The following is a 21,873-nucleotide window of genomic DNA, read 5'->3' on the forward strand; positions in this document are numbered from 1 at the left end:
AGCAACAACTAAAAACATCGGTGTTATCAGCGTTGTTCCCAGGCTGAAAGTTAAAAAACACAGCACTGCACCAGCTACTAAGAAGGAGAAAAATGACTGCTATAGCTGAACCCAAGACACTGTGATGAGGTACAGTGGCACAGACAGCAAGTTTGTACTCCAGCCTATTCCCAGCAACTTGTGTGTGTTGTGAAGTCCCTGATTTGATGATGTCCTTTTTTTCCTTTTTTTTCTTTTTTAATACAGCTAAATATTGGGAGGAAATTGTGACAAGCCTGATCCTTTGTAACTTACCCTGCCTACTGAGGACACTTAGAAGCTCCCAAGGAGCCACCTGCTGCTGCAAAGCTTTAACATACAACTTACAAACCACAATACAATTCAGGAATTAAAAGTGCTTGTTAAAAGCTATGTGAATGACCAGAGCAACTGCGAATGGAAATATTGACAATGAAAACCTGAGTTATGCTACAGCAGGTAAAAAGCTTGATTTTCAAAATCTTGTATTAACTTTTTCAGGTTATGACAAAAAATGTGTCCTTCTAAGATTCCCACCCCCCTGACCCCCCAAAGAGCTCAAACAAATTTTATATTTGCATCCATTACTCATGGGAACTTTGAAGTTCGGATTCCCCATTAACCCATAAAAAACACCCTGCAATGTATGGCGTCATAGATTTTTAAGGAAGTAATCTATATCACTGATAAAAAATATTCCAAGAGCACCGATCAGTGTCACTTCCCTGAAGGTATGTCTTCATAAGGAGAATGCAAGCCTAGTCTCCATATTTATTTAGTACCCATGAATGGAAACCAGTGGTCTGAGACACTGGCAGTCTATATCGAGTTTGGACTGGTGGCCTGTGTGTAAAATGTTTGATTTCAGCATGAACTGCTTCAGTTCTCTGGCCCCCAAAAGTTTTTCTTTGCCATTCTTCACTGGTGTGATGGAAAAATACTGATAACATGCAGGCATATTAAACATGCGAATTTGAACACCTCATATTATAGAAATTATTGCATTTTAGAAGCAGATAAAGAATTGATGGCTTCCTTGGGAGCAGAAGCCAACATCTGACTTTGGAGGAGAATCTGAATTTCCTAAGTCCCAGGAGCAGCCAGGTCTTGCGCCAGAGCTTTTGGCTTCCAGTGCATTTGGGGAAGACTAATTGTGTGTGGTAGCACATTCAACAAATGTGCAGAAAATCAGTAGCAAGCCTAATTGGTGCCTTTGTAGAATGGGAGAGCTGGCAGGACAGAGCAGGGGTAAGATCTTGATAATGTTGCAGCTTTCCACAAACTTGTTTTGTTTAATTCCATGGTTTTGAACATATGGTCTATGGAGTCCTCATGAGCATTTAAATTACATTTTCTAGTGACACTGAGGGATACGTTATTAATGCAGGATGGCGGGAGGTGTGTTCACAAATCCGTTTATCAGATAATGGGATTAACACGCATACCTCCCTAGAGCTGCTTTTAAAAACTTACTTTTAAATCTACATATTCAGCGACTCCAGCAGCCACATTACAGCACAACAAATGAAAGTGCTGGACAAGCATTTTGAAGGCCTTCTCTCACAGTTCTGATAATATAGCAGTGGCCCAAAAGGGGGAACAAGCTCTCGTGTTACTGAGTTGGTTGAAGGGTGTGAGCTCCTGCGCTACTGATAAAGTGAAACAAAAGCAGAGGAGATTGCAGCTGCATTTGAAGCAGAAAAGAGAAGCACCTAAATACTGAAGGATACTGTCCTGGCTGTACTAGCATCTCCTTTGCTTTTGAATTCAGCAGGAGACAGAACGGGCCCAGGCAGAGAAGGCGAAAGAACAGGAGGATCAGAACTTCACAATTAACTTCTGCCATGCCCTATATAGCTCTGGCCACGCCACAGCCGATGTGTTTGTGTAAACTAGTGTATTATGATTTTCTGTGGTTTCATTTCTTATCACACCCAAATTATGTACTTTTTTCCCTACTTTCTCCTGTATTCTTTATAGGTAACTGCTTTTTTTAAGATGTACGTTGTGTTTTGATGTGTTCCTTTTTTGAAGTCTTATGTCTCAAAGTGGTTCTTTGAGTTTAGAATACAATCAACCACTGCATTTTTATTATTACAAGCATTTTACTTTTATTGTAAAATGAAAGTGCAGGAAAATGCATCAGAGACAGGTTCTCTCTGCAAATTAGTGGAACAATGTTCTGTTTTCTACAGGGACATGTACCTTACTTAGCATGAACTTCTGCTTTGTATGTGGCCAACCACAAAGATTATTGAAAAGTTATTTCCATAGGCAAATACAATCTAAATTAAACTTTATAATTTTTCTCTTTAAAAAAGAAAAAAAAATATCCTTGAAGGGTAAAAGAGTATGGGTTGGTTTAGGGGTTGGTGTTTTTTGTTTTGGTTTAGTTTGGGGTTTTTTTTTGGGGGGGGGGTGTGTTTGCTTTTTTCAGGAAAGGAATGACAAGTTTATCTTTGCTGATTAGAGACATGAACAAAAGTCAGTCTGTCACTGCTGAACCTGTAAGTGTTGTAAACACAGCCTGTGGCATTGTAGCACCAGCTTTTCTAGTTCTCTCCCGGATTGTTTCATTCTTGCAAAGCAGAGACAAACTAGCAGTTTCAATATGCAGAGAACATCCCACTGCTTGTAGAATGTGCTGGTTTCTAAGACATGCCGGTCTCTGCAATCGTAACAACCTGGCTTCAGCAGGAAAGCCTTGCTAAAAATTCCCCTTCTCTACACAACCTGCTCCATCTTCTTACTCCCCTGCTGCAGTTCCTACCCTAGCCCCCGTGGTGCTGACAGCTGATGGGGTCAGCATGGGTGGAGGAGACATGTCTTACCCTGACTTTACTGCTGAAACTAACACATCCAGCATACTCTTTAATACTCTCGCAGTGCATGTGTTAATACCCACCTACTGAAGAACATGCACAAATTTAAAGATTAGCAATAACACAGCAAAGTATATTGTGAGATAGGATAGGGAGTTTTATGGAGGAAAAGGATTAGCAGATATTGCAAAAAGCTGCTGCAGTAAAGGAAGTGCTGAGATTTTAATAACCTAAGGTATTAAGTTTTTATCTTCATTTTTCTAAAGCTCTGCATCACAGGGTTTGTTTTTTGGTTGGTTTGTTGGTTTGTTTTTTTTTTTGAGCCATAGGGAGGATTTACACACACACATCATCTATTAATGAAATCTGGAAGCCAAGCAAAAACTCCCGGCATCTTGAGACAAGGCAGGTCCAAACTTAGCGGTGGTTCTCATCATATAAGTCCAGGGTGTGGGCCGGGCATGGCTTTATTAGGAGTTACTGTTCTGTCTTGGTTCCTAACCTTCAAATGGCAAGGTAGACTGGATCTCAGAGTCCAGCACATGCATTTCTCCCTGTGGACCAAGCAGAACATCAAAGAGTAGACACCATTTACTCTTGCTGCTATGAGGCCAAAATAGCAAAGAATCAGCCTGGCATCAGTATCAAATCCAGAAGAAAACATCTTTATCGCACTCAGCTGTGGCACTTGCAGTGTGTGACTGTGTTTCCCTCCCATAACTCTTCAGGGATCTCTGCCTTTAAAAAAAATTCTGGTGTCCGCACTAAAAAGGTGTAGCCACTAGAGGACACCGATCTGCTGTTGTCCATGTTAGTAATAGGACTTCCCTTGCTGACTTGCCCTCAGGAAAAACCTGTACACAAAGTGAGAGAAATGTGTTAAAAGACTACACTTTCATGACCCAGTGCTGAAGAGAACTGCTCTGAATTCAGGAGTAAAAGATATGTAGGATCTTTGTGACACTAAAATACAGTATCCTATGGATTAATCTGTTAATCATTGGTTTATCTCCTGGTACACATGCATTCTGTGTCCAAAGAAACCAATAAGGAAAATTTCTGGGGAAAAATCCTTGTTTGGTTGGATTTTTTTAATTGAAGGTAGACTTTCTGAAGTAAGACAAGTAATTGAGATTTTTAGCTGAGTATCTGGGCCCAGTGACATAAACAGTGCAGCAGTAAGCAGAGGTGACAATAGATGAATAAACAGAGACAGGAATATTGGCTATGACTCTGCTGAGTTGGCTCTCCACATTTCCCCCGTACAGCCAGGTGCTCCTAATGCCATCCAGCAGCAGCCTCAGAGATTTCCACCTAAGACCTCTCTGTTGTGCCAGCCAAGCAATGTGCTAGCTGCCATCATGACTGTGTCTACTGAAAAACCCAGTGCTTGTTTATAGACCTTTGTACCACCCTCAGAGGAGGACTGTTCATGTTGTCCTTGCTGGGAGAGCCCTGGCTATAAAGGGACACATTCTAAGAGCCAGTGGGACCCCAGTGCTGTTGGACCCTGTGTGTGCTGGGAGAACAAGGCTTGCAGAGACTGCATGTGATGAAAGGGTGGTTTACCACCCTGTTCTGATATGGTAGCATGGAGCTAAATGAATAAAAGCTTTTCCTTAAACCCCCTTGTTTCTGCTTGCATGGTCAGTCTGTGCCAGCCAGCACATGGCATCTGATGGGGGAGGACTATAAACAGCAGTGAGACCATATGAGAAGCTCAAGGTGGATATGGCAGAAGCAATGGAGAGTAAAATACATGTGCAGGGAGCTTAAATCCTTAAATCCCGGTAGGATTTTTCCTTTTTATTTTTTTTTTTTATTAGCCCCAACTTGTTTTCTCAGTTATGATTGTATCCTGACTCCATTCCAGAGAGAAATGAGAACATTTCCTCACAGGGAATCAAGCCCATACCCGGGTTTGTTTCTTTTTCCTTAGTGTATACAACTCCCAACAATCCGTGTGTCTGTGTAAATCTGACCTTACAGAGATTTATCTTTTTTCTCCACTAGATGGTGCTTGAGCACCTCCTCACCGCACGGCCCTGCAGCTGCAACAGCTCTGCCCTCATAATCTGTTCTCTGCCCAAGTGTGTTCAGCTCTGGGGACTGGAAGCAGAAGCATCCAGCAGTGCAGGTTTGGCTCTTGGCCTGCACTGTTGGCATCGTGCTTGCCAGGCCTTATCATTACTAATACATTTCTTTTCCTCTGCTGGAAACAACAGCGACAACAAATTATTGCTTAGTGGAAAGCCAGAGACCCTGTGAGCTAATTCCTTGTGAGAGGATTCCTGAAGTCACACACCTGTTTGCAGAGCACCATCGTGTCGTATCTATAATGACGTAATTTGCATGTCTTCGAGTGTTTTGATTTTGGAAGTTTGCAGTGTAGCTGTGTTCCAACATAAGATTTGGGCTGTAAGGTTTGGGAAAGTAACTTCCAAAATATGGCTGAACTCTGTACAATGGTATGTACAGATGGTACAATGCCATCTGATGGTGGATGGTCTAAATTCACAGACCTCTAGTGATGATAGTGCTGGGAGGCGGAGCAACACCTGCTAGTCAGGCTGTGGTGCATGTTAGCTCTGAAGCTCAGTTACAATATGGTGCATGTCAGTACTAAAATTCACTGCAGACCGTTCCAGACAGATACGAAACCTGCTCTGTGAAGACCAAACAGTTAGTCATTGATATTTCACTGGAGCTGGATGGGAACGAGAAGTTAGATGGTGGGGGGGGGGGGGGGGGGGAGAATTAAATCTGATTTTACTGTCCAAAAAGAAAAATAAATTTAAAAACATTCTTTTTCCCATATCTTCTGAAAATCAGCAATAAGCCTACTGGTATTTTTTCTGAGTTTTTAATACTGCGTTTGTGTCCTCCTCAACCTTGGCATATGCTAATTTCAACTGGTTTTATACTGTGTGTTTGGACTTCCATAAGTGAAAGCTTAAAGTGAAGCTGCTCATTTTCCCAGGCCTGGGCCTCTCTGTATTGCTGAGGGAATAATAAATCCATCTTTTAAACAAGCTCACACAGGTGAAAAAATGTGACTGCTTCCTTCTTATATAGGTAAAAACTGGTAATTTATTATTTAGCTGAAATAGTCTTCTCCTAAGCATTGTTTCCCCAATACAGTTCGGAAAAACTGTGTTATTAATCTGTATTAAATCTGTGATATAATGCTAAGAGAAAGTGATCCTTCTCTAATTTTCAACAATTCAGACTATAGAATTGAACACCCCCAGCAAGACTGAGCCCACCTGGATGGTTCCTGTGAATCTGTACAGCATCTAGCTCAGCCTGAATAGACCAAAATGTCTTGTAAATCACAGTAATACTAATGGGGAGCATACATAACTGCAGGATGCGCTAAGCAAGCATGACTCCTTAGGGAAACATCAGGTAGTAAATATTATTTCCAGACTATTTTGTTCTAAATCAAAGCTTTAGATGCCAGACAATTTATCAGCTTATAAATACAAAATGCTCCTCAAGCAGAATTTACTGACCATCATTGAACTCTGTAGAACAGGTGTTTTCCCTTCTCCTGAACAGGAGATTTGGAAACTTGCTGTTGACACAGCAGTTATTCTGCTGCAAGTGAAGACTTCTGCCAAAACTGCATCAGACATCCTTGCAAGCCCAGGCACATCTGCGAGCTTGGCAAGCTGCTCACCTCTGAGCTTTCGGTAGTCACCAGCATAGCTCAACATGGGTGTCAAGTTTTCTGACTCCACTTGCAAAGTGCTTAATTGTGACTGAGCCCAAAATGATAAGCCTATGGTGCACTGTCCTCCCCATCAAAGGGTGTCCTCATGAATGGCTCCTGTTACCTTAGCTCCCACAATGTACTGATTACAGGGATAAATAATGTATGCTGGGAACTACCCAAAGTGATGGGTGAGCTTTTTAGAGCCTGACTCTGTCACAGGCTTCAGTCACAAAAGGCATTGCCTTTTTTAATCTCTTGTTCTCTGGTTATTTTGAAAGCGCATTTGGTTTCCAAAGCTAATGGGGACATTGTTTGCTTGCCAGTCAGCTGATTGGCCATTGTTCTTTTAAATCAGAGGGATTTAAACTAATGCTCTTTAACCGTTCTGGAAAAAAATCTAACTTTAGAACTGGGCTCAAAAAGATAATGGCAGTGAGAAATGTAACTCAGTGTTGCAGGATGGCTGCTTTTAAAATGGTCTGCAGATGGTGGATGCAGTGGAAAAAAGGGGTTGACTGGCAGCTGGTAATGTATTGATACACCTGATGTTTCGATTATGCTGGTTTGTCAAGGGCACCTGAAGAGTCAGCTATTGCACTGGAAAAGCGAGAGAAAAGTTATCCTGCAAATGCTCAGAACCAACTTTATCACCATTTCAGGGTCACATCTTCCCTCTCCCTTCCCTGCCCTCCCCACCCCCCCCACCCCCCCCCCCCCCCCCAGTGTTGCTTGCATTTCCAACACTCATTTCTGAAGGAAAAAGTACTTGGATTATATTGCTCAACTTTGGTGTTTCCAAAGGCATCTCAGTGGGTTAGATCAACAAGACTGAGGCTGGCTGTATGAGTTAAGCATCTTTAAGTCCCGCCTGAAAGTTGGGGACACAAGCACATTTAGTACAGAAGTCCAAGATTTGTTCAAAGGGAGGTAAGAAGTCTATCACATATCCAGAACACATCCTCCCCACAGAGTGCAGGAGCTGTCAGACACACGTCCCTGATCTGACTATTTAAAGCGTTATCACGCTCACATTTGTATGCACGGAGAGGGACAGAGAAGGGTGCTTCTGTTTTCAAATAAGGCTGGAGCAAGAGAGTAGTGTGCCTAGTGCTCCCAAGCCCTTTTTTATCTTCCATCTTTCCATCTGCCTGCCTGCAGTAATGCTAATACCCACAGGGATTTGCACTTCTCAGCTGGAGCAGGGGAAATCCTCCAAGCATGGGGAGGAGAGGGAGGCACACAATTTCAGAAAACACCACAACTGCCAGGCTCAGGGGAGCACAGGTTGGAGATGCTGATTTGTAGAGTTAGAAGGTGGGCAGCAATCCAGCCTTGGGGATAAGGGTCCAGCTACAGGCCAACAGCAGTGCTAAGGATGAATGTTGAAGTTGGAGACAGACAGCGTAAAGCTTGTAGCCAAAGCTGTGTAGAAGGTTCTTGGGTGCTGGGCTGTGTTTTTTCAAAGACTGACATTTCCTCTGGAGCGGAGCACCTCATCTTGCAATCCACATGTTAGTTCGTTATCCACCTTCACACCCTGCCCTCCCATGCTCAGCAGCGACTTTCTGAACCCTCCCATGCTCCTGTTTTCAAATGTATTTCCTTATTATTTTCCCCAGAAATGAATCTCTCCTGTCACTTCAATTCAGGCTATGCTGTAAGTAGTTTTTCTGTTCTGTGACTCTCTGTAAGTGCTAGTGTGTAACTCAGCTGTCACAAGAACAAATACACAAAAAAAATACTTCTGATGGGGTATTCACATCATGTAACTGCCAGATCTCTGTCTGGCAGAGATATTTAAACTAGCCAGAAAAACTGCTCTGAATCACAGAAAGGCTTTGATTTTTTAATGTGTTGTAGATCTGTTAGTTACTTCCCCATTTTGTCTTGCCCTCAAGGTGCCACTCCTACCCACCCCCCCTCCCCCCCCAGTTTGGAGGCAGCTTTTGCATTGCTGCCATGTCCAACCTGGAATATTTACTGAATCTGTGAAAGATGGAAAAGAAATCATGACAACTGTCTCAAAACAAGCCTTCCCCTTTTCACTACCCACAGCCCACTACCCCCACCCCCCAATTCACACTCAGGGACAGGGTTAAGGATTTGATTTAGAGGTGGGGCTGGCTTAGTCCAGGGTGGCTGATAGCGTTACAGTTGTCAGCTGTTACTCACCCATGCTGCTTGGAAGCTGGGATGGGTTGTGAGTGAGCACTAGTCCAGCTGCAGTCTCCACCTCAGCAATACAAAGCCAGGCAGAACTGGTAACACTGGGGAAGATGTGAGAAGTTGCACTTCTCACATGGGCGTCTTAGGCACAAAAATTAGGCTGATTACATGCTGTCTTGTAATTTGGCCTGTTCTTTCTCCCTTCACTTTGATCTTAGAAGGAATAAAGACTAAATTTTATGAAGTGTGTTCAAGTATTTAACTATGCAATTAGGAAAGGCAGTCTGAAAGTCCCACTAATTGCCTGTCTGCACCATTAGCCATTTAAATAGTTTAAAAATCTATCGCCTCAGTACTTGACCGTTTCACAGAGCAACTTCCACTTGGGCACCCAGCCAGTACTGTGGGTGTGAAGACAAGTGAATAAGATGGTGCAGGGGATTCTGCCTTTAAGAAAACAGAGTTTCTTCTGCAGCCACGGGGTTTCTTTCTCCTCCCATTTCATCTGCAGCCACTGTGTCCTCACTTATCCCATTACAGACTGACTAGCCGTGAGTGAAGGAAATACATGGCAGTAACACAGGGAATATACCTGTACTGGAAGGGATGGTTAGGAAATAGAAGCCCTGAGGTTCCTTTCACCCCCACCTTGCCAAGATCAGTTTCAAAACTACTGCTCTGCAGAATACCCAATACTGACAATAACTACAATGTCCACATACACTGCCTAAAACTGTAATCAGATTATAAGCAGGGCTCCCTTACTGTGTCCCTTGTTGTTAGTCTCCTTTCCTAATCTACTGCTGACTATTTTGGAAGACTGATTCAGGCCAGCTGTTCACATATATGTATTTATATACACAAATATATTCATATGTGATAGCTTTATGGCTATCCCTATTAGATTCAAGATATCAACCTCATCAGCCTCAGATAAGGTTTATTAAAGGTTTTCAATTAGCAATTTTGCTTAGATAACATAATTGTTGTTAATCGTATATATTGATGAGAGAATTGTACCCAAGACTCATGTATAAAGACATGCAATTTCAGAGTAGCTCAAAATCTATTGTTAATATCATGTATAAAGAGAAGGAAAGATTTGTGATGATCTTAGGTAGACTTTAGTACTAGAAAACTACAAGCTACTAGCTAATTATCACTCTTAAAGTCTGTCTTAGTGCAGAATACAGCTTATGAGCTTTAAAGCTTACACTAATCAAGAATCAAGATCAACCACTAATGTAAGTCACTTACAGCTCAGCTGATATGTAGCTGCTCCTCATTAATATTACCACTTAATCATTTATATTGATGGAATAAAAAGTTACAGTTCTACAATCTGAAATAACTACATCGTAATTATTGAGGATTCAGTCACTTGTCTCATTTGCACAATACTCAAGCAGATGAAAGGACAGAAAACTAAATGTATTCAATGATACATGATCTGAATTGTATCACATAAAAAGTATTGGAGCTTCCATGTAAAAGTCTTAATTTATGTAATATTGTAATTTTAACCACAGTTATTGATTTATACTGCAGAAGTACTTAGAGGCATGTAGTCACTGGGCTGTGGGCTAGAAAGCGAATCCTAAATGTCTCCTTTGTTTATGCAATGCAAAGATGGTCCAACACTTTTATGTAACAAGGACCTGGACATACATCTCTAATGAGTGTCCTAGCCACCATGTGGTGTAAATCAGCCTCTTTCTGTGCCAGTGATAATTTTTTTCATTCACTGAAAAACTGTTTCAGCAGGCAGGCTGCATCCCACAGGACACTGTTGCTTGATAGTCAAAGCTTTCACCTAGAAGTGATGCAGATTTGGGTCTGCATTTCAGTCCTGGATCAGGTTGCTATATTCACTTGGTTTCTAAGGATATCTCCTGTGAGGCGCTTAACATGCTTAGAAGAGAGACCTTGGATTGAGGCATGGAAATGAGTGAGAAAGAAATTGGAGTATGTCAGCCAACTTTAGAGTAACTCTGCATCCTTCTGTGAGCTACTGAACTGCTAATTCGTACTTATATTGGTTTCCAGAGAATGAAACTGCATTATTTTTATGTATTCTTTATATTATGAAAACTGTTACCTTAGAAGCTTACAAACTTTTACACATGTTAGTAATAACCAGTAGTTGATATTTATATCTTGGTTTGCCTTTCACTTGCACTCGTATAACTGAGGAGTGGTTTGGTACGAGCAGATCCAGTGTGGATGTAGATTAGTACAACACTACTGATTTATAACAGTGCTTCATAGCTCATAGTAACCGTAGTTCTTCCCCAGTAGAGTTATACCAAAGTAAAGCACTACAATGCAGCTCTTGAATTCAATACCACTACTGACATCTAATTGCTTAAAAATGGAGGTAAGTACCCCATAGCTGTGGGGTCTAGTTACTTAGTACAGGTGTAGAATGAGAATATTGCAGGAAAAATATAAAAGGATTGATAGTTTATTAAAGTATGGGAAGTCATTCACACTCTCTCCTTGGATTACTTGGACATATATTTTAATTCTTTCTCCTTTCCAGTTTAAGTAACGTTGAGGTCATGAACCAAAGTAGCAAAAGCAAGAAACGTCACAGTTAATGCTGACATTGTCCTTAACTTACCCCGAGCTGGGAAGGTGCCCTCACAGCACAGCAGAGTGCTCTGAGGACACAGCAGCAAACTCAACACGTTTTGCCTCTGGCAGTGTCCAACACAACTGTAAAATAACTTAAATAACTTGTTTTCAGTTGAGAAGCAGGACCAGTGAACAAACGTCTGAAATGAGCTATATCTGCCCAGGTGAGCAGCTTCATAGAGGAGCCTTCAACACCGGAGAGAGAAGAAACGTCCGTGTCCCGGACCCTCAGCTCTGAGCAGTGAGTGCCTCAAGCCCCCACCAGGCCTTGCCCAGGAGCCGCAGCTCCGCTGCCGCGCGCAGGGACTCAGCGGGGGCGGCGCCGGGAGGGAGGCACCGCCCGAGCGGGGAGAACCCGCCCCGGGGAGCGCGGGAGCAGCGCGGGGCGCGGCAGGTGATGCCGGTGAGCAGGTGAGCTTGGCGATGGGCGCTTGCGTCAGGGCCAGGACCGGTCTGGGAGCTCTGCTCTGGCTGCACCGGAGGTGACAGCGGCGGCATCAGATAGAGCCGGTGAGAGAGGAGGCTGAAGCGCAGAGCTCGGGGTGTAGGAAGTGCCTCCACTGGTGTCTTGAGGCAAGGGTGCGCAGCGGACAGGGCTGCACTCGGTGCTCCCTGGTGGAGGTCCTCCTGCAGCAGGGGCTGAGCTGCGGGACACTGTCAGTAGCTGAAAGCTCTCAGGGAAGCTGAGAGGGAGCTGGACTGCTTGCTCCAGGCCCAAACTGTGCAGGGGCCACAAGTTTCCACCATAGCGCATACAGAAAAAGAGGGAGCTAATCCAGGAAGGTAGGAGCTAGTAACAAAAAAAAAAAAAAAAAAAAAAAGAGGAGGACAATTAACAGTAAGGGGCTTCCTCCAAAATCTGACGTCCCCACCCAGAACCGCTTTGAAGCTCTGCAGGGACCTAACGAGGACACACACACCGCACCCAGTGAACATCCTGCTGATCCATCAGTAAAGAGGATCACTACTAGTGCCTCCAGGAGAAAGTGGTGGGTCATTGTAGCAGGTGACTCTACTTTGAAAGGCACAGAGGCACCCATCTGTCAGCCTGACCCAGCCCCAAGGGAGGTGTGTTGCCTACCAGGGGCTCGGATCAGGGTTGTTGCTGAGAGGCTGCCTGGCCTAGTAAGTCCTGCTGACTATTACCCACTTCTTGTGGTCCATGTGGGTACTAGTGATATTGACCCATATTGGGATTCCCAGCAGTAGCCTGGGAATCATTAAGAAGGACTACAGAGGCGTGGGAGAGGTGGTTAGGGGCTCTGGAGCTCAGATAGGCTTTTTTATCAATCCTCCAGGCCAAAGGGGAGGACCTGGAAAAGACCAGGCAGATTTGGCAGGTTAATAAATGGTTAGAATGGTGGTGCCATAGTCAGGGGTTTGGTTATTTAGAACATGGGACTCTTTGTGGGAGGCTAGGTCTGCTGGAGGCTAGTGAAGCTGGTCTGACAAGGGGAAGAGTGGCTTTGGTAGGAGACTTGCCAGGCTGCTCAAGGCAGCTTTAAACTAGATGTGTTGGGGGAGGGGGGCATCGATCCATCCCAGCACTCCCAGTCAGTTGCCAGCACTGTAATAAATGCTTGGAGTGATGCAGAGCTATTTCAGCTGCTCCAGCCAATGAGTCGGCTTCATTTGGAGTTCAGCTCAGATGCCTCTATACAAATGCCCATAAGTATGGGGAATAAACAAGAGGAATTAGAGATGTGTACACAGCTACAGGGGTATGATATCACTGGCATCACAGAAACATGGTGGGATGGCTCCTACGACTGGAGTGTTAGAATGGAAGGTTATAGGCCCTTTAGGAAAGACAGGCCTGGCAGATGGGGAGAGGAAGTAGCTATTTATGTCACTGATAGGCTGAAGAGTATGGAACTCTGGGGACAGGTGATCAGTCAACAGCGAGGTTGTAGGTGAGGGTCAAAGGGAGAACAGTGATGGGGGACATTACTGTGGGGATCTGTTACAGACCGCCCAATTAGGGCGACTCTGTGGATGAAGCGCTCTATAGACAGATAAAAGCAGCCTCATGCTCGGAGGCCCTTGTCCTCATGGGGGACTTCAAGCATCCCGATACCTGCTGGAGGGACGGTACGGCCTGGCACAAGCAATCCAGGAGGTTCCTCGATTGTGTGGAAGACAACTTCCTCTTGCAAGTAATTGAGGAGCCAACAAGGAGAGGTGCCATGTGTGACCTCGTGCTCACCAACAGGGAGGGGCTGGTTGAGAATGTGATGCTCCAGGGCAGCCTTGGCTGTAGCGATCATGAGATGGTCGAGTTTGAGATCTTCAGGACAGTGAGAAGGGCACGCAGCAAGCTCACTGTCTTGGACTTCAAGAGAGCAGACTTTGGCCTCTTCAGGAACCTGCTTAGTAAGGTTCCATGGGATAAACCCCTAAAGGGCAGGGGGGCCCAAGACTGCTGGTTGATGTTCAAGGATCACCTGCTCCAGGCTCAGGAGTGTTGCATCCCAAGTAGAAGGAAGTGCGGCAGGAGGGCCAGGAGACGCCCATGGATAGATAAGGAGCTGCTGAGGAAACTTAGAGGAAAAAAAGAAGCTTATAAAAGCGAGGACAGGCAGCCTGGGAAGAATACAGGGACGTTGTCTGGGAAGCTAGGGACCAGGACAGGAAAGCTAAGGCCCAGTTAGAATTAAATCTGGCAAAGGATGCGAAAGATAACAGGAAGGGCTTCTATAGGTACGTAGCAAATAAAAGACAGACTAGGGACAATGTGGGCCCTCTCTGGAAGCTATCAGGAGAACTGGCTACCTTGGATTTGGAGAAGGCTGAGATTCTTAATGACTTCTTTGCCTCAGTCTTCAATGGCAAATGCTCTGACCACACCGCCCAAGTCTTGAAAGGCAGATGCAGGGACTGTGACAATGAAGACCTTAGGCCCACTGTAGGAGAGGATCAGGTTCAAGATCATCTTAAGAACGTGAATGTGCAGAAGTCCATGGGACCTGATGAAATCCATCCGTGGGTCCTGAGGGAGCTGGCGAATGAAGTTGCTAAACCACTGCCCATCATATTTGAAAAATCCTGGCAGTCAGGTGAAGTTCCCGATGACTGGAAAAAGGGAAATATAACCCCCATTTTCAAGAAGGGGAAAATGGAAGACCCAGAGAACTACAGGCCAGTCAGTCTCACCTCTGTGCCTGGCAAAATCTTGGAGCAGATTCTCCTGGAAAGCATGCTGAGGCACATGAAAAACAATAGGGTGGTTGGGGACAGCCAACATGGCTTCATTGAGGGGAAATCCTGTCTGACCAATTTGGTGGCCGCGTATGATGGGGCTACAGAATTGATGGATAGGGGCAAAGCAGTTGATGTCATCTATCTGGACTTGTGCACAGTGTTTGACACTGTCCCGCACGACATCCTTGTCTCTAAACTGAAGAGACGTCAATTCGATAGATGGACCACTCTGTGGATAAATTCACTGGATGGCCGCATGCAGAGAGTTGTGGTCAATGGCTCAATGTCCACTTGGAGACCAGTAACAACTGGTGTCCCTCAGGCGTCGGTGTTGGGACTGATCTTGTTCAACATCTTTGTCGGTGACACAGACGGTGGGATTTTGGGTGCGCCCTCAGCAAGTTTGCCACCAACACTAAGTTATGTGGTGCGGTTGATATGCTGGAGAGAAGGGGTGCCATCCAGAGGGACCCGGACACACTTGAGAGGTGGACCAATGCCAACCTCATGAAGTTCAACCAAGCCAAGTGCAAGGTCCTACGCCTGGATCGGGGCAATCCCAGGCACAGTTATGGGTTGGGTGGAGAAGAGATTCAGAGCAGCCCTGCGGAGAAGGACTTGGGGGTGTTGGTTGATAAGAAACTGAACATAAGCCAGCTTCAGTGTGCGCTTGCAGCCCAGAAGGCCAACTGTATCCTGGGCTGCATCAAAAGAATCGTGACCAGCAGGTCGAAGGAGGTGATCCTGCCCCTCTGCTCTGCTCTCGTGAGACCTCACTTGGAGTATTGTGTACAGTTCTGGTGTCTTCAACATAACAAGGACATGGAGCTGTTGGAGCAAGTCTAGAGGAGGGCCACAGGGATGATAAGAGGGCTGGAGCACCTCCTGTATGAAGACAGGCTGAGGAAGTTAGGGCTGTTCAGCCTGGAGAAGAGAAGGCTGCGTGGAGACCTCATAGCAGCCTTCCAGTATCTGAAGGGGGCCTACAAGGATGCTGGAGAGGGACTCTTCATCAGGGACTGTAGTGGTAGGACAAGGGGTAATGGGTTCAAACTTAAACAGGGGAAGTTTAGATTAGATATAAGGAAGAAGCTCTTTACTGAGAGGGTGGTGAGGCACTGGAACAGGTTGCCCAAAGAAGTTGTGAATGTTCCATCCCTGGCAGTGTTCCAGGCCAGGTTAGATGGAGTCTTGGAAGACATGGTTTAGTGTGTGGTGTCCCTGCCCATGGCAGGGGGGTTGGAACTAGATGATCTTAAGGTCCTGTCCAACCCTAACCATTCTATGAGCTGCTAGAGACAGAGCCAGCTTCTGAGCCTCAGTTCTTTACTTTGTGGTGCTATCCTGTATTTGCATTTCTGTAATAATTTTGCCAGGGTTAAAGAATCATGTGAACGCTTGGTCTGCCATTCTTTGTGCTTACCCTTGATGGTTTTCCATGGAATGCAGTGAGTGCTGGGTTACACCCAAAACTAATTAATTTTCCAATAGCTTGTTCTAGAAGTTATTTTTAGTTTATCCTGTCCTAGCTGCATTAAGAGCACTTTGATAAAGTAATTCAATCGAATGTACTACTACACAGCAAAATTCATAAAGCAACATCTTGTGTAATAAGAGAGATGTAACAAGAGTTATCAGGTAGGTGCTAGTGTTTCCATCTGTAGTTTTCAGCTCCTTGTATGAGATTCTGGCTAACATTAAATGATAATGTTTTACAAGTTGAAACAATCAATCAATGTGAAATTAAACATTCACCAAGGACGATAAACCTTAATTCTTGCTCTTAGCTGTCTCTGGTGTAAGGACATGTCTCCATCTTGGAGAACCCTGGCCCATTTTCCCAGCCTCTAGAGCAGGAAGTTTGCAAAGCAGTGGCTGCCTGAAGTTCTTACCATGTGGCAAACAGCCTTTTCTTTTTCACAGCTCCGTTCTTGGAACTGGTTGCAGTTGTTTAGAGAGAGCTCTTTTTGGTCGTCTGTCCCCCCCCCCCCCCAGTACTTGGCTTATTACTGATCCAAATATGGAAAGTCACACCAAAAGTTTTAAGGTGGAAAATTTGGTATTACTCATTTTAACTATTTGTTTAAGCCACAATTTTCAAGTCAGACTGCCTAGACGTAGCTCTCTAACATATGTCCTTTGAATCCATCTGCAAGGTTTTAAGACATTGACATATATTTTAATAATCTCTCTTTTCTAGTTAAAGTAACACTGAGGTCATAAACCAAAGTAGCAAAGCCAAGAAATTTTATAGTTAATGGTGACATTGTCCTTAACTTGCCACAAGCTGGGAAGATGTCTTCATGACACAGCAGAGTAGTTTGAGGAGACAGCAGCAACTGGAATCATGTTTCACCTCTGGCAGTGTACAGCACAACTGTAAAATAATTTAAATGACAAAATAATAAAGGCCTAGGTGTTGATGTGGCCTATCTGACAGGAGATACCACCTATCAAGGAGGGCACAAGCCCCTAGTTGAGGGGCTCCATTTCATGCAGTGGTACCAATGTAGGCAATCTAAACTGATTTCTGTTGGATTAGCAGTGGGAGTAACAGAGCTTGAAGTTAAGCATCTACTTGAAGTTATGCATGATACCAAATTCGACCCTTAAATCTGCACTGAGACCTCTTAGCATAAAGCAGAGTGCCTTGGCAAGCTTATGTCCACATAATAATAAATCCTAGTGACACAACCCCTTTAAGAAGAGCAGCAAGAGCTGAAGCCTCCTTAGTAGAAGCAATCTGCTTTGTACTGCTTCCATGCAGCCAGAACACATGGAAAATCTATTTTATTCTGTGTTCTCTCTCTCATTATCAGAGTTTCTAAAAACAGTATAGATCAGTCAATATTCATTTAACTAACTTGTTACTTTATCTGGTTAGTCATTTTTAAGAACTATCCACTCGCCTAGGGAAGTCTGTGTGTTTTGATTTTATTTTTATTCTGAATGACTGCAGTCATCTGGCTGTTTACGTGAATGATTAAAGTCTTTAAAAGCCCTGATGGGTTTTTTTACTCCCTTGCTTTCACTACATTCCAGCTTTCTGCAAATGCAGACAAACGTGTTACTTTGTTAAAACAAAGGCTATTATTAAACAGTAAATAAACTAAACTTAACTGGACTTCGATTATAATGGTAGAATAATGATGCAAGGAATTTGAGTGGTATGAATAAGGAATGGCCAGAAAGCAAGGGAGGCTATAACACAGTCCATTGTAATAAGAGACTGAGTTTACTGACACCTTTCAGAACAGTTATTATTTTATAAAGAGCCTTATAAGCAAAGGTCCTGGGCTTGTACTGCTTGTACCTCTCTATTGCTCCTAACAGGTGAACCCTGTAAGTTTTAGTGGGGCCCAGTTCTCCTGCATTCCATTAGAACTGGAAGGGAATCTGCTCTGATGTCACTCATTGGTGCTGTCTTTTGACCTGGAGTGCAAACCCAGGATGATTTAATATGAAAGAACCATTACAGAAGTTACCTGGCTCAGACATGACCCTGGCAGTGGAGATAGCAGTAGTGGAAAGGGACCCCCACCTTGAAGCTGTGCAGCGGGACAAAAGCACCACTTGAATGTGAAAGGGTAATACAGGAATCAGGGGAGTGCCCAGATGTGACCTGAAGTGGGAGGTGTGGTGGAAAGACCATATCAAACTACCTTGCCTCTAAAATGATGCAATATGTTGCATTTATTTTATGTGTATATACATCAGTTTTACAGAGCTTGCTGATAGATTTTGGAGCATCAGAGTATAGGAAATAAATGGGAATACACACTGGAAATGACACTGAGGGTGTAGTAACAGATAAGCAGGACACTTTAGGGATTTCCATCTATTATTTGAAGAAATGAATGGATCTCATTCCACAGTGCCAAGCCCTTTACAAACATTCCCGGACAGAGAAATGTTTCTATTGCATCGGCTTTGGTAACAAACAGCTAGAATTCATTTATGGATACCTTTAAGACAGTGTCTTCCTTGCAGAGTAGCGTGGCTGGACCAGACCAGGAAAGGGAAACCCTGCCAAGGTGCGGATATATCCAGAATTTCCGGGCATATAGACTGAGCTGAAGATGTGCTGGTAAAGATGTTGCTGCTATCCCCACATGAGCCCTTCCTTACCCAATGTTAAACATTTTTTGTAGTATATTGGCTGCCAACAAGTGGCACAGGATGCTCTACTTTTCACTCCTGTCTCATACTTTCCCAGTGATAATTTTTGACTGTCCTTACTTGTGTCTGTGTTGAAAGAAGACAGTGTAAATCAGAGAGTTTTAGCGGTTCTATTCTACAGTACTGTAATCAGTTTTTAAATTATTGTAAGCTCATGCTTAAGTGTCATTTCTGTCATGTACATTTGGCTTCCAAGATACTGCAATTTATAAATATTGTGCAGCTTACAGATGCTTTATGGAGATTTTTGAGGAACTGTGTGTGTTCTCCATACGCTTTGAAACTGAGACTGTATTTCAGTGGAAATGGTGTTCATGCACCAGAAACAAAGAACAGGCAGAGGAAAAGCAGTTTCTTGTGAGCATAATGGCTGGAAGTTTTAAGCCATTTAAAAAATGGCTGGAAGAGTCTCCTCAATTATTTCAGGCATTGCAGACTAAATGATCATGTTCCATTTGTACAGTCTATGACATGACAAGAACAGAGATTCATCACCTCAGTCTCAAGGTGTCCTTCTGCAGGTTGATGCCATTAAAATTCATATTACCTCTTCTGTGTTCCACTAAGGGCCACAAATCATGCAGTGATAGTGAGAATGGTCCACAGAGAAGGACCAGTAAATGTCAAACTTTGAGCAAATGTCTGTTTGAGTTTTGCTTTCCCCCAAAGCTGAATATTGTGTCATCCTCTTCTATTTAGATGGTGAATGCCATCAAGCAACAGTCTCTGCTGCATGCAGGAAGTGGTCTGTCTTCCCATGACATTTCTCAGTTCTCAGAAATGGCCAGAGAGCTCTTGGGACCTTGCTGGGGCAAGCAAATAGACATCAATGTTTTTACAAAAATACATATGACTGGCATCTCTTTGTTCCTGATTCTTCATTGTGTTTTAAACTAAAAAACAAACAAAAAAAATCCTTGTAATATCTTTCAGATATTTGTAGCAACTATTTGAAAATGTAGCTTGAGAAATGTTGATAATGCTGATTAATCCAGCCTGTAGTACCAGCATATTTGTACTTTACAAATACTGACTGCTTTTCTCTGGAGTGGTTCAGCTTGGTTTTCATTCTGTTTTCCAGCGACACTGAATTTTTCCCTGTAGCAGGTGCGGATGAGTATGAGAACTAAAACAGAGAGCAGCAGTGTGCTTCTTGGGGAAATGGCAAGTGACTATATACTCAGTAGTGTATTTTTACTTATAATTATTGCTGATAAAAAAAACCCAGCACAAATTGCATGACAATATTGTATAAGATGGGTGTAGAGATAAAACATTAATACAACCCATGCCTTGTAGGCTGGCAAATGAAGTGTAAAATGTTATTGTTTGTTTACTGACTGCCTAAGCATGTGAGAAGCGATTATCTCTGCCTCAAGAGGTAGCCCAAGATTTCCAGTGGAATCAGTCTTCCTGTTTGTGATTCATTTGTGCAAACAGTGGAAAGCTGATCATGTAATCATGAAGGCAATTACCCAATTACTTCTCTGCCCTTTAAAAATTGTGGTGTTTCTCCATTCCCTTTCAAAACTCGGGGTTGCACTGGAGTGAGCCGAGGAAGGTGAGCCCCCCTCCAGCCTCAACAGAACGCGGCCACAGTCAGAGTCGTGCCTGTAAACCTCTCTACTGTGACTTGCTGCTTCCTGGCAGCAATATTTTCCTAATGAGCTCAGGGGCAGTGGGAGGAGCGCTGGATTTACCGTGGTGCATCCAGGGCTGCCACGGGGCAGACGCAACGTCTTGTCCTCTCTGGCGGAGGCTGCATTATGTATGCATCAGGAGACTGTTGCACAGCATTGGTTTTAGGGTGTGACATCCTTCTTCTACTTCCTGCACAGAGGCGTGAGGAAGCCGTAGGTGGTGAGGCTTTGCCTCCGCTCGTACCACAGCTGCAACAGCGCCTCTGAAAAAAGTGATGTCCTGGGCGTGGTCTTGGGTCTCCATATTGGCCCAGCTAATGGCAAACTCAATAGGGAAGCTGGTCTCGGCAGCAAAACCAACCAAACCAAAAAAGGCAGGTGTGAGCCTAATGGGTGTCTAAGCCCTCTTCCACCCTGGTGGAAGGTGAGCATAGAGCAGCAGTGGGTGGGGGCAGCTCCTGCCATTTTAACGCAGCTGCAAAACCAGTGCACTGTGCTCATCCCCAGGGGATCAGCTCCCAGCACCTCAACCGGCCGTTTTAGGAAGAGCCTCTCTCTCTTCCTATACCATGCAGCACTCTGAAGAGTATTTCACCTCTGAAGTATCATGGCATGAGGTCTTTGCAAAACCCCCTTGGCAGTGTGCGCTGCATGGGAGCTGGGTCTCAGCAGCATGAAATTCCTGGGTTTGCTGGGATGTGCCAGGTAGCATTACCATTTTCCCACACCGAGCAATCATGCTCAAGCGTAGTTGCCTTCACTGGTGCTTCTTTCTGATTTTTATCTGTAATATTTTATTCATTCTGCTTGTGACCATCTGATTTTCCACAAAGCGCTGCCTGTTTGCAAACTAAGCTTGGGGAGTAAACTGACCTCTGGAAAATAAACAGAGCTTGCAGTGAAAATCATGGAAAGCTTAATCTGTTTAGTGGATTAACGCAAACATGAAGTAGCAACTAGACAGTAGTTTGTAAACATTTACATCAATAAGATATCTGATAGTATTGGACTCTCTAGACTGTAAAGTACAAGGTACTCCTAAATCAAGTGGATACCTTAAATTGGATTCAGGGTAAAGTCTTGCCTCCATTTTTAACAAGGAAGTGATTGGCTATTGCAACAGCTTCGTAACGAAGGGCTGGGCTCCTCCTCGTTTGAAGTCGTTAAATAAATAATTGGTTCTTTTTTTTCTATTAAGGACTAAAAATACCCAATTGCACAAAAACTAGGACCTGCATATGGGAGTGAAACTGCCTGGCCCATGGGAGGAGAAAGTTTAGACTAAAAAGTCTGACTGGCCTGTAAATCTATACTATCATTAAACACTAAAATAAATGCTCTAAAATTAATTTAGCAATTCCCCAGCAGCTCTTCAAGAGCTGTGAACTGTGGAAATGTAATGAGAACAACACTATGAGAAGGAACAAAGCCCTGATCTCCCAACTCACCAGGCTGTTGAAGACTCCAAGGAGAAGACTGGAACACACTGTTG

General features: G+C 43.9%; 1 long non-coding RNA gene across 2 annotated transcripts in view; it reads left to right on the forward strand.

Annotated features, from left to right (window-relative positions):
- The window catches only part of LOC115612278, a 59,883-nt gene extending 39,341 nt beyond the window's left edge, over positions 1–20,542 (forward strand). The window contains exons 4-7 of one of the 2 annotated variants that reach the window (XR_003992925.1): positions 247–477; positions 11,474–11,602; positions 18,553–18,649; positions 19,441–20,542. This is a non-coding gene — a long non-coding RNA (uncharacterized LOC115612278). Of the gene's footprint in view, positions 1–246; positions 478–11,473; positions 11,603–18,552 lie in introns of both variants that reach the window. The other variant, XR_003992924.1, reaches the window with a different exon arrangement.
- Positions 20,543–21,873: the final 1,331 nt, after the last annotated feature.

Source organism: Strigops habroptila, chromosome 8, assembly GCF_004027225.2.
Source record: "Strigops habroptila isolate Jane chromosome 8, bStrHab1.2.pri, whole genome shotgun sequence".
NCBI classification, from domain to species: Eukaryota; Metazoa; Chordata; class Aves; order Psittaciformes; family Psittacidae; genus Strigops; species Strigops habroptila.